This window comes from Adiantum capillus-veneris, chromosome 3 (genome assembly GCF_014529385.1).
Source record: "Adiantum capillus-veneris isolate H3 chromosome 3, ASM1452938v2, whole genome shotgun sequence".
Lineage (NCBI taxonomy): Eukaryota > Viridiplantae > Streptophyta > Polypodiopsida > Polypodiales > Pteridaceae > Adiantum > Adiantum capillus-veneris.
The window spans coordinates 36,025,478-36,042,957 of record NC_140933.1 but is presented as its reverse complement, the minus strand read 5'-3'; the positions used below and the strand labels follow the sequence as shown (position 1 = coordinate 36,042,957).

The window sequence follows — 17,480 nt, the reverse complement described above, 5'->3', positions numbered from 1 at the left end:
ATGGAGGAGATTGATGAGATCCGCCAACGACCGATGATGGATTCCCTATGATTTAGCTCTTTTGAGGATTGTACACCCTGCTCATCTTGTATCAGCCTTTGTATCAGCTCTCACCCATTATATTCCCACATTGTGTTGTATTAGCCCCCAGTCACTACTTTCAACCCCCTACTCATATCCTACACAGTTCCAGCTAGCTGCTTAGTTCACATCTAGCAGTTAAGATTTTAGTTTTTCACTTGACTTCATTTTATTTTTGTACCCAGACATTGTATTAGATCCACCAAGATTGTATGAGTTTGGTCTCATAGGTCATTTTGGCCTTTTGAAGACGTTTAATATACATTTCATCTCTCTCTCTCTCTCTCTCTCTCTCTCTCTCTCTCTCTCTCTCTCTCAGGTGTCCACGTCGCGCAGGTGAGCATGCGAAAAAGGAGCTGACAAGCCGCAGGTCGCAGGTGTGCAGGTAGGGCACACGCAGGTGAGAGCAACGCGTGCACATAGAGGGCAGGGCGCAGCAACGAGCAAAGGTTGCTGGCTCGGGAGTCAGAGGCATTGGGGTTTTGAGGCACCCGCAGTGGGCTGAGGGTGGTTCTGATTTAGAGCACGCGACGGATGCATTGTTCTCAGCCAGGGACTGAGTATTGTTGACATGTTTGCGCCCGCAGTGAGCTGTGGCTAATTCCCTCTTCGAAGGGTGTTTTTGACGCATTGTTCTCAGCCGGGGACTGAGTATTGTTGACAAGTTTGTGGCCGCAGTGGGCTGTGGCTATTCACCTCTTCGGAGGGTGTTTTCCAGATCAGCAGAGGCTGCGTGACAACGCCCTCAACAGGCATACAACAGTCCAATGGAGAGGGTAGAGGTGGAGGCAGACCGCCACTCTAATCCACCCTCTTCCTTCATGGCATCTCCGACAGGGAAGAAAGTCACATTTATGGCCACCAACAAGCGATTGGCGAACCCAAAAGAAAGTGGATGAGGCGGAGAAGTGGATAGTGATCGGCAAGAAGGACAAAGGAAAAGAGATATCAACCCCCACTCCTACCATCATCAACGTGACACTCTAAGAGGAACAATGAAGGCGTACAAGGGCTTTACATGTGAGAATCACCGGCCTCAAAGATCGGGATCAAGTCGACGAAGAAGTGAAGGAGCTCATGGTACTAATGGGGATAGATAAAGCGACGCATGCAAGAGCATGAGAGTTGGCAAGAAGAGTGGAGGCATGGGGGGTACATCGAAAGAGAGGGCTCTCATTTTGTGCTTCCCCTCTATTGAGGCGAAGAAGGAGTTCTTGAGAAGGAGGCCCACCCTCAAGAAGATTGGTGTCTTTCTTGGCGACGACCTTACCCTTTCACAGCTTGCCCACATGAAGGAAGTCATGCTAGAGATTAGGGCCGCAAGAGAAAAGGGGAAGATAGCCTTTCACAAAGATGGTCGGGTGGTGATTGTAGAGCAGAGCTCTACATGACGGTGTGAGACGTATGGGACCACACTGAAGATGGATACTTGGAACTGTAACGGGTCTATGAGGTTGGACGTTGGTGCCTTTGAGAACAGTTTCAGAGACAGGGACATTGTATTCTTATCAGAGACTCACCAAGCCACTGGACAGCGGATGCCACATGTGGTGGGGTGGTACAGATGGGAGACAGCCCACAAGACAGTCACGAGATCTGAGCATGGGAGTAGAGGATCAGGAGTAGCAGCAGTGTTATTTAAAGAAGAGTTACGGCCACTACTACATATCGTACGGAGAGATGATCATGCTAGATACATGTGGGTGAGGTTGAGAGCTAACACAGGTCGATTTCTATACATTTCCATATGTTACTTCCCCCCCCCCCCCCCCCCCCAAGTCAGTAAGTATATGTTGCATCCAAAGGGCAGTCACCCTTCTCTATACTAGACGATGATAGATTGGAGTTTTTTGGGAGGATGGTGATATCATCCTTCTAGGAGACTTCAATGCCCGAACGGGCAACTCTCAGACAGTCTTCTATGACACTTCAGATGAGACGCTTAGAGAGCTGGATGTGGGTGAGTTGGGGCTTGAAAGATGCTCACATGACGGAGAGCAAACGGAGTATGGGAGATACCTCAGAGATGAGGACTACACATGGGTTAGCTATACTTAATGGCTTACAGCAATTTCCCGGAGCAGAAGGTTTCACATGCTTTCCACATAGACACGGGGCCAATACAGTAGACTATGTTATGACACAGCCGAGCTTTATTCCTTGTATTCAGGATTTCATAGTAGGTGCCAGACTAGTGGGAATAGCAGTAGATCATGCTCTCTTGACACTGTCCGTCTCATTTCAGTATAACACAGCCCAGACATCACGAGTCAGGTCACATATCCGTTATAATTTACACGAGAGACTGACTCGGTTTATACAGAGGAGATTTGGGATTGTCTATGCACAGCTGGTTCAGGCCTCCAACTTTACTGATCGAGACTCTACATGATGTAGCATCAGAGGCATACCCACACACTTAATCGAATCAGAGACGACATTCTAGGAGCATGCCCCAGAATAGTTGGTATGATGAGGAGCGCAGAGAGATGAGAGCCCAGCTTCAAAGGGATCTTCTGTTAGGAGTCATCACTTACAGACAGACTCAGATTGCTTCTCAATTCTTTGTGCGACGGAAGAAACGAGCTTACTTGGCCCAGATGGAGTGAGACTTGTATCAATTGTTCTTGAGTAGAGACTCCAGAGAGGCACGACGACTCTTTCATGAGCACTCCCCTCCCCCAGTGATTACTTCTCCTGATGTGTGGGGCCAGTATGCGACATTGTTACATACGATTCCTAGACAGGAACCCCTTCCAGATCCTATAGAGCCATGCCCACCTATGAGCACCTTCTTTACCACCGAGCTGGTAGTAGCGTAGCACTTTATACATGCTAGGGATATGATGGTAGTGGTTCTTGTAGTGTTGTTCAATCGTGTCATGTGTGAGGGATTACCTAAGACTTGGAGGTTGTCTACTATTGTACCTATCTTCAAGCCAAGGGATCCTACAGAGCCTAGGAATTACCGCACTATTATGGTTGGACACACATTGTTGTATGCATCCATTCTTGAGCAGCACCTCAGTAATTGGGCTGAGGGTGAGGGTGTACGAGTGTTAGGTGCAGCGGAATGAATGTCCAACTATGCTCAAGATGAGTGCTCCAAACTCTGCTCAAGGTTCCATTTACTTAAGGAAGGGAGAGCCTTCCATTCTTTAATGAGAGAGTGCAATTGATAAACAAAGTGAATAGACACTGTGCGTGAAGGTGCATGAGATTGAGAGATAGAGAGAGAATACGAGCTGTCAAACCCTCCTCCGAAGGCCCCACTCTCTATGGCGAGAGCGGTCTACTTATGATTGCACAAATCTCTACAATGCTTGGACTTTGCCGACGATGAGGACGACAACGAGACGGGCTGAAACTTGAGAATGCTAAGGGCTGAAATCTGTAAATCTTTATCTGCTTGCCTGCAAGTTGAAGAATGTCATAGCCTTGTTGATCATTGCTAGGGATGGCTAGAGGCTATCTCTCTCGTGGATTTTTGGTGCAAAGCCTTCCTGCGGTGGTGATGTCTCTTCTACTAGGATGCGCCGTTGTACACGGCTTTGGAAATCTGGATATGGAAATTGGAGGTTCTTTGGTGGAGTTTTCCGCCTCCTCTTGACGTCAAGGTGGCTTGTTTTGCTTCATCTCTCTGCAACTTTCTTCCCTCACTCTCCAGCTCCTAGCTTTTGTTGTACCACACATCTTTTGTAACTTTGCATCGCTAATAATTTTTCCCATATGGTTTGTTATCATTGAATATCTCAGGGGGTTTTTTCAATATCAGATCCATTACTTGCCTACGGGCTGATGTACTGCCTTTAGGCCTATAATTTTGATTATATAGTACAAAAGGAACTTTTTCCGGGCGAGAGAGAGAGAGAGAGAGAGAGAGAGAGAGAGAGAGAGAGAGAGAGAGTAGGTGACTGTACTTACTTATCAAAATTACCAAAGAAGACAAAATAATAATAACATTGCCACTCAAGATGCCTGTGTATCAGATCAATGTCAAAAAAAGTACAACATGGATATTTTTTACAGAGTGAAAGTGTAGGTGAGGTCCTTGTGGTTGAGAGCATTAGAAAAGGTCTTCTTCTATACCTGTCACCATCACCATGACAAAAACATGAAAATGTTAGTATTCTTGGTGGAAGACAGGTATCAACAAAAAGACCACTTGTTATTGATGTCATTTTAATGAAAACAACCAAAAAAGGGGGGGATCTATCACCTGAGTAGAAGGATCCATTTTTGGGATGTGGATAGGTGTGGTGACAACGCTTCTGTGTATAGTCCCTCTCTTTTCTTGATGTACCCTTTCTCTCAATACAAGTCCCTTTTATAGGCCTATGCTTTCCCAAGCCTCCAAGAATTTTGAACGGCTTGAGAGAGTGGGGGTTTGAGTTGGGGGGGGGGCCCCAAGTAAGGCTTAGTGGAGGAAATTATAGTAACCACATGTTCCTCATCTAGAATAATTTTTTTAAGGGAGGAGTGGTGTCTTGATTTTCGCACGTAGTCCCTAAAAAATTGGGTTCCCATTTTTTTCTAAGCATTGAGATGCCTTTGGAAATATGAGGGGAGTTCTATGCTATCCTAAAAAAAGGGGGGGGGTTTATTTGGTGTTCTTGCGTAGAGAGAGAGAGAGAGAGAGAGAGAGAGAGAGAGAGAGAGAGAGAGATGCCCTCCTCCACCCACACTAGGATAGTTATCCCACTTTGGGGGGCATTAAGCCCCCAAAAGGAGTCCTAGTGCCCTCCAAAATTTATAAGGTCTAAGAGACTACTAGGGTTACAAGTATGGGGTGAAGCTACACATCCATGGATATACCTTCTAACTATTCTCCATAATTTTTCTCTTTCAAATCCATTGTTGCAAAATGCATTGATCAAGTTTTTGAGGTCATAGGTGGCTCTTGATGGATCAGTGTTGCAGAATAGAATTGGCTTTAGTTGGGATACTACCACTTTGTGTGCCCAGTCAGATGGCCGATTACTAGCTCTCTTTAGGAATTTTATAGGAGTGAAAGGTAAGCTAGCTTCCTTTTGAGCTAAAGATTTGTGTAGCTGCCCATTTTTAGTTGTGAGGTTATTGTTGAGGAATTTAGTGGGTTCTCCAAACCCAGCTTCTATAGTGAGGCACTCGGGGTATATTCGACATTGTTCTATAAAATATTCAGGATGTGATGAATTGATGAGTAGAATATCGTCAAAGTATCGAAACAGTACTCCAAGTTTTTCTATTGTGAGATGAGGTTGTGGTTTGTTTAAAGCTTGATCCAGAAAATCAAATTCTAGAGAGGTAGAGGTTACACCATAGTGGTGAACAAGATAAACCCATTGGTATGCCATTCACCTGTCTGTATATGAGGCCTTTGCATTGAAGATACATGTTATTGATAAGCTATGTGTTGAGGTTTAGTGTATTTTCAATGTCAAAGGAGAGTCCCGATTTGTATGCAGTGGAGGACCATGTGGCATGTACCCTCTATACATTTAGAGGGGAAATGCCTGAAGGAGATGAAATTTCCTTGTGCGCAAGAGAAGGCGTACTTGATTAGTTTGTTGATATGATGTATTAATCCTTTGTCTCCTAGATGCGGTATGTTTTCGTAGCATCTCTTAATATCCCCCGTATATATTGAATGTGCATATTGTGGTAGATTGAGGATGCAGTCATAGAGAGAATCCACAATCCACCAAGATTGTAGGTGGATATTATGGCGTAGGAGTGCCTTTTGGTTTAGTTTTCTGGCCCTTCTCTTGAGAATTGGTATGCAAGTTTTAAGTATGCAAGCCATAAGGAGTGAAATATCTGAGTAACAGCAGGAGGATCCGCAAGTGATCCATCTAAAGGACTCTTTGTGGATCTTATAGATAGCTTTGATGTAGGGGAGAGAAGGGTGAAGCGGTGATATAAGATTTGAGAGAAACTCAACAAGATACGTACAAGTCGTTTCAATGGTACTTTCAATTTTGGTGAAGTCTGTTCCATTGAGTCTCTTGTGAGCTTCTAAAGAGATGTGTTTCTTGCAAACAAGCACTATATGTTGGGTGCTTTATCCAAACAAGTGACAAAAAATCTTCTTTTTATTTCATTGATTTCGTTTTGTATAGATGGGTGAGGTTGATGTTGTTTCTTGATTGGAAGATGTATGACAATAATGAAGTAGTTTTTTGGAAGCAAAGTCCAAAGTGAGAGTTGGAGGGAGAATTATACATTCGTTCTCAAGTAAGATAAGAAGTACGTTTCTGAGCTCTTTGTATGCAAGATTAATGTCCGGTGTAGTTGTGGGAATGTGTCCAAGCCCTTGATTACATAAGTGAGTGAGCATGGTGCTCATATATTTGTGAGTGTGAGTAGTCACAATATGTTGAAGAGGGGAGGTAGATGAATCACAAAAACAGTCTTGCTCATTGCATGAAGTAAAAACTTCCTTTGCATTACATAAAGTGAGCTTTAAAGGTGGGTCAAATGACCAACTGAAAGTACATTCATTCCATAAAGGGGTGGTGATGATTTCAAGTCCAAAAAAGAACAAACTGAAAAAAGAAGGAAGGCACCTAATGTCCATCAAGGGGTTGACAAAATGGATGGGGATGAACATGCCTTTGCTACTTTCTTTGGTGATGAAGTGAAGCCGTCCGTGGTGATCCTTCTTTACCTGTTTAGTCATACAAGAGTGACTTAGCACTAGCTAGACAATTAGAGTTGAACATGGGCCTAGATTTCGGTGTTGGTGTGGGTTGAGGTGTAGGACGAGGTGTACGGATACTTCCAGAAGAATCGGCCGGTGAAGACGATTTCCATCTTGGAAGATGAGTGGATGAGGTTGTTCGTTGTGGAGTATTGATGCGTCCCCTTCCTCGAGGAGTGCAACCGCTATCACCTCTTGCTCTCTTGTGTGATCGTGCATCCTGTGATTCTCGCGCTAGTAAAATAGCTTGAGCAATAAAGGTATCCACTTCTATGTTAGAGGTAAAGGATGGGGAGAGTTGATTGAAAAGTATAGAGTGCTTGATGGCTTCCTTTAGCTTTTCTCGATAGTAGAAGTGCACAAGCATAGCCTTGACGGGTTCTTGAGCTTCCTTTGCTATCCAACTAAGGAAAGCAATGGTTGATTTTTTGAGGGATGTGCTAGGGAAGAAGGTTGGGAGTTGGCGGAGGATGACGCAAAGAGCATAGTTGAACCAAAGCACATTATTATCCCTACAATGATCCCCCTGCCCCACATGTTCACAACCACATTTTATGAAAGGACGGTGTACATTCCAAATTTGTGGTGTAATTGGTGTCTCTTCCCGTCGTGGAGATTACTCCCTTAACCCCGACCACACAACCAAAGGACGCATTGCATCTCTTTGACTCCAAATTTGCCATGGTAAAAGGGGTGGCCATAAGTGTGTTTTCAACAAGGTTGAAGGAGTTGGTTTCCAACACTTGTTGTAGGCCAACTTGAAGGGCTACTTTGTCATTGCCATTGATTAATGTAAGTAAAAGATTTTCAGTAAGGGGGGCAAGCAAAGTAAAGCTACCAAACGCCCATGGCTTGTTGTGTGCATCCGCCAAGTAGACTTCGAGGAGACGGCTCGGGATGAAGGGGTCGGTGTACATTTCGAAGGGTTTTTGGTTGATGTTCCGTGAAGGGCTTGAAATGATGAAGTTTTGGTCGACGATTCTTTGCTCCTCTTCGTCAAGGTCTTCCGGGATGAGCGCGCTTTTGGTCGTTGGAGGAGGTGACATTACAATCTCTGTGAAGCCATTCAAAAGATACTTCTTCTTTTGACGGATGATGGGATCGTTCTTGAGCCGGCGACCATGGCTTTCCATCCATCTCCTCATGATGTTGGGGCTGTGGTCAATCCATTCTTGGGTGGCCTTTGTATCAGCTTCTGTAATTGTATGCAAGGCTTGCGCAAGGTCTTTAAGCCTTTGAATTGCGGTGTAAATACGAAACCAAGCAGTGAGATCAAGTTGCCCACAAAGCGTTAATTGGCCTTCATCGTGGTGTGTAAGCGCATGCACTGTGCGCGCAGGTTGTGCCCGGGTATTGCCCAAAAACGCAGGTGCAGCTCGGGTGGGTGTAGCAAGTGAAAAACCAGAGCGGGCAGGTGCGGGATGAAGAGATGCAGCAGGCGCATGCGCTAGCGGCATCAGAGGGCTCTCCTCTTGGGTGCATGGTGCTGCCTGCGCAGACTGATCTAGGTGAAGGAGCTCGGCGTGGAAGATGGGGTCAGAGATGCAGAGGAGTAAGCCTTGCACCACAGAGGGTAGAGGGTAGTCTAGGGCGGTGTACCCAAGCGTCTCAAGCCCGCTGTCCCACATGCCTGCCTATACAGGAGCGTCCACAAGTTAAAATATTAAATAATTAACAAAGTTGGCATTAGAGAGTGCGCCTACACGCCAGGCTGTATAGGAGTGTCCAAAAGTTAAGATATTAAAAAATTAACAAAGTTGTCAGACAGCCAGCCAGTTGGCCTATTTTGGAACGTAAAGGTAGCCTTATGTAGGTGTGATGAATTATTATGATTAAAAAATGGAGCTTGAGTCCACCTAAGCCACCATGCCCTATCAAAAGAAGCTATAAAAAGAGAGGTTCAAAACTTCAGGCTTACCCGTTTTAATCAAAAAAAGAGATTGAGGTCATGATAGATATTTTCCAAGCCAATTTTACACCCAAAAATACACAAAGTAGTTTATTTTGGTGTGTGTGTGTGTGTGGTAACAAAGGAAGTAAGCGGGACCCCTTGTGTAGTGACAAAGGGGAAGAGAGATTCTCCAACCATTTTTACAGAAATGAGGTACATTCTTCCTCCAAGGGTTAGTGCACTCATGCCACTAGAGAGAGTAGGTGATTGTACTTACTTATCAAAGTTACCACAGAAGACAAAATAATAATAACATTGCCACTCAAGATGCCTGTGTATCAGATCAATGTCAAAAAAAGTACAACATGGATATTTTTTACAGAGTGAAAGTGTAGGTGAGGTCCTTGTGGTTGAGAGCATTAGAAAAGGTCTTCTTCTATACCTGTCACCATCACCATGACAAAAACATGAAAATGTTAGTATTCTTGGTGGGAGACAGGTATCAACAAAAAAGACCACTTGTTATTGATGTCATTTTAATGAAAACAACCAAAAAAGGGGGGGATCTATCACCTGAGTAGAAGGATCCATTTTTGGGATGTGGATAGGTGTGGTGACAACGCTTCTGTGTATAGTCCCTCTCTTTTCTTGATGTACCCTTTCTCTCAATACAAGTCCCTTTTATAGGCCTATGCTTTCCCAAGCCTCCAAAAATTTTGAACAGCTTGAGAGAGTGGGGGTTTATGTGGGGGGGGCCCCAAGTAAGGCCTAGTGGAGGTAGTTATAGTAACCACTTGTTCCTCATATAGAATAATTTTTTAAGGGAGGAGTGGTGTCTTGATTTTTGCACGTAGTCCCTAAAAAATTGGGTTCCCATTTTTTTCTAAGCATTTAGATGCCTTTGGAAATATGAGGGGAGTTCTATATCCTAAAAAAAGGGGGGGTTTTATTTGGTGTTCTTGCGTATGTGTGTGTGTGTGTGAGAGAGAGAGAGAGAGAGAGAGAGAGAGAGAGAGAGAGAGAGAGAGAGAGAGAGAGAGAGAGGCCGAAGTCGGCCTATGAGACAAATCAAGCATACAGTGGGTATGTCTTCCATCTATCTGAAAAGACAAAACGATCCAACTGTTACAAAATAAAGAGAAAACCTCAGTGTATGATGGGATCTGTTGGGGGGGGGGGGGGGGGGGGGGGTAAATGGAGCTCTAGTACTAGGGATGTGTGAATGTCTAAATGAGCAGGCTAGTACAGACATGCAAATGCATCAAGCTAGCTAGCTCCATCCTCTGCTAATAGGTGGGTGTAGAATGCGGTACATGGGAGGATCGAGGGCAAGGGTTGCTCGAATGAATGCAACTGGATGAGCCACCATCTGGGCTCGTCTCTCCTCAGCAGCTCGATGCTCTCGGGTCTGGATCTCCTCGATCTGTCTGTTAGAGAGTCTCGATGGATCGGCCTGCTAGAGAGTCTCGATGGATCGGGGAGTGGAGGAGGTGTGGTCCTCTGAAAAAAATCTGTAAGCTGTGACTGTCTCCTAACCCCCCCCCCCCCCCCCCCCCCCCCCCCCCCGTCTCATGTGGCTGCTATGTCTCTGTATCTCTAGCAGGTAGTGTCCCAATTGTCTTTAATCTCGAAAGTGCATGATCTCTGCAAGGTAGGTTGCCCTCTGAATAATGACTCGTATCTGCCTCTAATATCAGCATAGGCTTTGCATCTGCAAACAAAATGCTCCTCACTTTCCACCTCCTCTCTGCATACTCGACAGACTCTCTCCTCCCTGGGAATGTCATGAGCTCGTCCCACCTCTATCTCTAGTTTGTGTGATGATACTTTGAGCTGACCAATCGCCACTCGTGAGCTGTGGCATGTAGCTGTCCATATAGCGTGGTCGTTGTATGAACCCGTCCTTGAGTATGGTAAGGAAATGATCTCTGTAGTGTGACATCTTCTGCTGAAGGAGAGATGTGATCCAAGTTTGTTTGATATCTAGCTTCAAGAGATCCTGTCGGAGCACGATGTTCCTCTCACTACGTGAGAGATGAACCTAGGGTGAGTCGGGTCATACTCGAACGGTGGCAAGCTCTCAAGATCAAGGCCACGTGCTATTAACCATGCTCTGACCTGGGTGTACCAAGCTCTGTCATATCCAGACTCTGCTATCTGTATGGCTGCCTTGAATGCTTGTCGTGTGAGTCTGTCAAACAGGAGCTCTCTCACTCTCTGGATTAAGCAGACTGTCTAAAAGAGTGCCTCCACTACCATGGGGGGAGTAGCAAACTCTGCCCTAATAATTTCCCGTGGCACTGTATGCATGCCTCGAAACAAGCGGAAGATCATGTATATCTGTGGTCTCTCGATCCGTGCCCACTGGCTATCTGTCAACCCGGGTGCCCACTTTGCTGCTATGTACATTAGGGTTGGGGTGACTAATGTATCAAATAGCCACCCCTTTGTGCGGGGCTCCTGAAAGTGTGCCTAATGAAATCTCCGCTCTAACATGGCCAAAGCTCCATATCCACAAGTGAGTGTCAGTGGCAGCCTCAACCATGGAGAAGGGGCCCTGTCTGCCAGTGAAGGTGCCTTCCAAATAGACATAGGAGGCACCATCTCAATTGTGCCTCCTGCTTCTGTAAATGTGGTTGCTCGCCGAACTGACATGGAGGTATGGAAGATCATGACCTTGGTCTTCCCAAGGTTCACTGTCAATCCTCTGTGTGTACAAAACTCATCCAAGGCGCTCAAATGGCTCTGTAGACTCTCTGGTGACTCTGAAATCAAGACAATGTCGTCAGCATAAAGCTTAATGTGGACTAGAGTACCTGCTAGATCAGCTCATGCCCCTCCTGCTTGTAAGATGTAGTTGGAGATCTCGTCGAAGTAATATCCAAATAGGGTCGAGGAGAGGGGGCATCCTTGCTTAACACCAATGGTGCTAGCAATGGACTCTGACATGCCGCCTTGACAACGAACTCTCCCAATCACTCTCAGAGAGAACATAAATGGCCCATATCATCTCCGATAGTATCCCCAGACTCTGAACTCGCTGAAAGAACATCTCTCGTGGGACAGCGTCAAACACTTTGCAGAAGTCTACCAAGCACCAATACAGCTCTTTCTTCTGCACCTTTGCCCCATCAATGAAGCAGCGTAGAGAGAAGATGTGGTCGATGGTGGAGAAGGTTTGCCTAAACCCTGCCTGGCCAAGAGCCCACAGGCCCTAAGTTTCTCTATATGAACTAAGCTCAGCCTCAAGTACTACCCCATACAGTTTGGCCATTGTATGGCTAATCATGATAGTCCTATAATTCCTTGGGTCCAAGGTGTCTCTAGATTTGTGTCGCGTCCACTCCTCTGGGAAGCCCTCCCCTATAGCCCGGTTGAATACATGTGTGATCGGTGGGGCTATAGTGGCGGCTGCATAAATGAGGTGCTTACTCTGTAATCCTGCATGATCTCAAGACAGGCGGTGCTATAGGCGGTGGATGGCACTCTTGAACATCTCTGCTGTGAAGAAAGAAGAGCTCGTGGGTCGAGGTCCAAGTGGCTCTGGAATCGGAGGCGGATTTGGTACCTCATAAAGTCTCTCTACATAATCGTGCCATACATTGCTTTCAATGCGGCACGGTAAGCTCTAATCTTTAGTATGTACAACGTACATCACTAATGTTAAGTTTTCTTATTTTAAAAAAATAGGAAGGAAGATCGAGGAGTTTGGACCCACATTATACACATGTGCCTCCCTCTTTGGAGAGTTTGCGCACCACTCTTCTTGATAAGGAGAATATGATTGTGGAGGCGGCATGTGCATCCACAAGAGCTTCATGGAAGAAGAATGGGGTATCCCTCATTGTGGATGGGTAGAGTGATACTCGTCGTCGCTCCATTCATGACATGGTGGCATATCCTCGAGGGCAAATGTATTTCATTGACTCCCATGATGCATCGGGGACCGGGAAGAGTGCGCAAGTACTTGCATCAGAGTACACGTTGACCATTGAGAAGGTGGAAAAGGATGATGTCAATGCCATCGTCATCAGAGTACACGTTGACCATTGAGAAGGTGGAAAAGGATGATGTCAATGCCATCGTCACCGATGGAGAAAATAGCAATCGTGCCGCCGGAGCCATCATCCGATCCCTTTATCCAAAAACCACAGGCGTGGAATGGATTTCCCCCATCATTGAGCATGCAAATACGATGGTGACTTTTGTCAACAATCATCAAAAGGTAACCATTAAGTTTTAACCAGTCTTGTTTCAATTCGAATCTAATTTCAATATGAAATGACAATTCTAATTTTTAATGTTGAGTTTTTTATAGGGTGAGGGCTGAATTTTCAAAGAGGTCAAAGCTAGCTCTTGTCAAATACTCGGACACTCACTTCACCTTCTACTTCATTATGCTCCATCGCTTGAGTGTATGTAGTGGGGCATTGAGAGGACTCTTCATTAGTGATGAGTTTTTGGCAATGCTTGAGGCAAAAAGTGTCAATGGAGTGACATGCCGAGCACGTGCGGACATGCCGGAATTATAAAAGGAAGCGAAGACAATTTCCAAAATGGTGAAGCCTATCATCCACCTCCTAGGAGTGTTGGATTCCATGAAACCTTGCATCGGCAAGATATATGAGGCCATGGACACCATGATTGCCTCTCTTAAAAAACTTGTGACCAACCCGATAGGTAGTCACAACTCACTTTTCCCTATGCTTACAAGTTTACTCTCTTAAGTTTGTTTTGAATCTTGATTCAAGCCTTGTGCATGTGCCATGTATTATGTAGGTACGAGAAGATCCAAGAATTGTGTGTGTCAAGGTGGAATGCTTACCATTCTCCTCTTCATGCCTTGGGTTATGTAGTGGATCCACAATTCCAACAAGGGAACCAATGGAAGGATAAAGAAGTGATGAATGGTTGGCAAACCATCTTCACGCGCCTTGTGCCCGACCCAAAGGAAAGGACCGAGACTCAGAGGCAAATTAATGTCTATAGGAATGGAAAGAGAGAAATTTTTCACATGCCCGATGCACAACGAGCTCGCTTTGAGATGGGGAGTGCTCTTTGGCGGGAGGAATTTGGGGCAGGATTCGGCGGCTTACAAGATTTGGCTATTCGCATTCTTAGCCAAGCATGCACTATGAATTGCTTGGAGCAACTTTGAAGTGTGTGTTCATGTTGTCTCAAAGAAGAGGAATTGTCTTGATGTGCAGAGAACCAATGGTCTCATATATGTCGCATCAAATTTGAAGATGCTTTCCAAGTCAAACCAAAGTGATGATTTGCAAAGTGGGCGCTTGCAGAGGATGATCCTATCCCAGAGACAGAGATAGATGTAGAGGGAGAGATTGAGACAACACCATTTGAGGATGATCTTTTGGATTATATCGACTTTGCAGAGCCAATTGTCATTCAGTTGGCACCATGGGCCAACATGTAGACCTTTGAAGTCTCTAGGCTCTTTAATCTTGAGTTTTGAGTCATATTTTGTACTTTTGTCATTTGACATTATCCCATATATGTCAGACTCTACTTATCCACTCTTCACTTCTACATCATTACTTTTTGCCATTTGAAGAGGATGATTGATCACCGCATCAACATGCGCGGTGTCGTGCACGCCCTTACCGCATGACATATTTTGGTATTATGTAATATGAGTTCAAAACCCACTTTTTCTTTGCAATCTTGTGCTCTTAGTGTTGTTTAGTATATATCAAGTATTTATCTGCAATGAACCAAGTGTTTTTTAGAGCTCGCCTCCTGTCCGTCCCGCGTCCCCTGTTTTGCCACGTCCCCGTCCTCGGGACCCATCACATCCCCGAGACCCATCCCCGTCCCCATGTGACTATGATGGATACACATAGAATAATCATCGTCGTACAATTCCTATTGATGAATTGAGTCCAATGAGCCACATAAAAGACTACAAGGAAGGAGACCAAAGTAAATTTTTCAATCTTGATGGCAAACAAGATGAGAAGAAAGCACTCACCTTTATTCAATTGTTTGATGCAACTTTTTCAGGTGGGCACTCCTTAGAGGCTTCCAAGATCAGAAAAGTAGCATCCTTTCTCAAGGGCACTGCTTTGACATAATGGAACACTTTGCTTAGTCAACATGAGGCGCTACGAACATGGTTGGGCTTTAAACCGCTTTTTGCTTCATTATGGCTGACTACAAAATTTCAAGCTGATATCCTCAACATTTGGAATCATCTCAAACTGAAGAGAAGAGATTCACTAGTCCATTACAATCAAAAGATACTGGGAGACGTACTATCCAATGGCATGTTTTAAACAAGTTCCGCTTGCAGATTAGGTTGAAAAGTATTGCTGTCGATTTCCTGTGAAGCGTAATCACAAATGCTTGAAGCATAAAAGTGGAAGCATTCAAGAGATGATGCCACATCCAGAAATTGGTTTCACTGTTCTAAAAGACAGGATGACTTTCTCTCAAGAAAATTCTGGGAAGTTTAAAAAGAGCTTCTCCAAAGGGGAACTACAAACAAAAATTTAACCAAACTTTCCCTACCTGTGAGGCTTGTATACCTTTTTTGGTTAATTAAAGTTTTGTTTTATCTCCAGAAAAAAAAAAACTAACTTGACTTCCAAAGTTAGTGAAGAACAAAGAAAGCAATGGAGCAAAGAGGGAAGGTGCTTCAATGTGGTGCTCAGGGACATATGGCAGCAAACTGCCCTTACAAAACAAATGACGACAAAATGTTAAAGAAAGGAAAGACAGCTGCCGTTTTGGTAGCAGATATGGCGGAGTGCAAGTAGAAGATAAGTCCTCTGAGCTTTGTAGAGCTTGGGGAAAAGTCAGGAGGTCCTTATCTTATTCAACAGCGGATCCAAGGATAACTTCATTTCAATGGAGTTGACTGTTAGATTGGGAGTGAAGTCTGAGGAGATGAGTCCCAAGATGGATGCTTTGATGGCAGCACCCGACAAAGAAGTGGCAGCTAAGTAGGTTGGTGTAACAAGACACATTAGAATTTCTCCTGTAAACGCTGCTCGCTGTTGCTGCGCATCTCCTGCCCCACAGTTCCCCAATTTGATTCAAGAAAAGAAGTCCACAGTTCCACAAATGTCTACTAAGAGCAAGGGATGGCGGCCACTCATCTATCCTACTTGTTTGCCTATGGCTTTAGGTGACAGCAGAAGCAGAATGGAGGCTTCTAGCACAGATGGTAGATTTTTGTTTCTTGGGGGGCAGCTATTACCACCCTTACCAACTGCTGGCTTCTAGTTGTGTTTCCTACCATGGTGATGCTCCTTTGGGGTGCCTATGTTTTAGAAGTAGTTGGGAGTCCTCTCCGTTGTAGGTGGCTGTCATCGTCGTCGTAGTCGTCAAGCATCAGCATTTAGAACCATTGCACCAGACTTTGTGCAATCTAAAGCAAATACCTCTCTAGCAATAGAGAGGACCATCTTCTTCTTGAGTGGTTTTTGTCCTGGCCTTTAACAATTACGGCCCTTGTGGCTCAATTCTGTCACTATTTCCAGATTTCAGCTTTTGGGCTACGGGCCTGCTTTGTACTATAGCTGTATTTCTGTTACTCAGGAATATGGGCACCATTTGAGCATCCTGAAGGGCTTTCAAGGAAGGGAATGTATTTCTTTCTATGCGAGAGAGAGAGAGAGAGAGAGAGAGAGAGACAGACCTTTAACTATCAAAGGTCCAAAGAGCACCATGTTTGAGCAGCATTCACTACTCATTACAGTTACTTATTGGATTCGCAGTCTACTTAAACAACCATGGCTTATCTCCCTATCCACGGCCGTAAACCTCAAAGACTTCAATACCTTTTGTAGCTACCCCCGGGGGGGGGGGGGGGGGGGGGGGGGGGGGGGGGTGTGCGTGTGTGTGTGTGTGAGAGAGAGAGAGAGGGAGGGAGAGAGATTACTTGGAGAAGTTCCAGGGAGATTGCCAACAAACAGATAGCTTGCGCACATGCAGGGCATCGGTCGCAGCCTTCGACCCAAAAGTGCACGAAGCCCACCAGAACGCCACCACGCTCCTGCACTTAGCTACCGGGGCTCTCACCGGAACCACCGCGACGTCAGTAGACGAGCCTTAACGGTCACCCCCGACGAGGAGCCGTATTGGCTGTGGCACAAGACAGCTCAGCAAATGGCGTTGACTTGCGTCGTGATGACGGTTGGAGTTGGAGCATGTGCGCAGGCTTCCGGTAGATGGCCTTCGTTCACCCTCAATCGGCTAGCCATCGGAACCGCTGCATGTGCGCAGCCTAAGAGAGTCGAACTAAGCTCTGGGAAGCAAGCAGTGAAAGCCTGCACTCGATACGAAGTTAGCATGCAAGTTCGCTGCAAGATGGCAAATTTGATTCGAGAAAAAAATTGTGCGATGTGTCCCTTCACGGCCACGGCTCCTGAGTCCTATTGTTAACTTGTCCATCAAGCTATAGACAGGCATAGCTATCACCAGGGCTAGAAAAATACATTTTTCCTAGCCGAAGCAAATAAGGGCAAGCCTGAAATTCTCCCAGCTTTTAGGTCAAAATTTAAAGCTTTTACCGGTAATTACACTAAAACTTGTGAAAACTTCCCGGTTTTCCTTCAAGGCAATCTCAAAATCTAACCAGGATTTTAGGATTTCAGCCAGTTAAAACACACTGGACCCCGGTTTTTTTCTAACACTGGCTATCACTACGATGTCACCCATGCAAGTTGCAACTATGCCAAAATGGGCATAGTTTGCATATAAGACAAATAATTATTTGGTGCACGTGTGATCATGCATCAAACACAATTATTTCAAAAAGCAACTAATTAATATGCATCACATTGAAAACACAAGAGAAAAATA

The 17,480-nt window shown here is 45.1% G+C and overlaps 1 protein-coding gene across 5 annotated transcripts in view; it reads right to left on the bottom strand.

Annotated features, from left to right (window-relative positions):
• Positions 1–17,033, bottom strand: part of LOC147460747 (putative ABC transporter C family member 15) — an 84,881-nt gene extending 67,848 nt beyond the window's left edge. For 2 of the 5 annotated variants that reach the window (XM_086508446.1, XM_086508443.1), the window contains exon 1: positions 16,558–17,031. The gene's annotated coding sequence lies outside the window, so the exon portion shown is untranslated. Of the gene's footprint in view, positions 1–4,005; positions 4,144–16,314; positions 16,447–16,557 lie in introns of those variants that run through there. The other 3 variants (XM_086508447.1, XM_086508445.1, XM_086508444.1) reach the window with 3 other exon arrangements.
• Between the last annotated feature and the right edge of the window lie 447 nt (positions 17,034–17,480).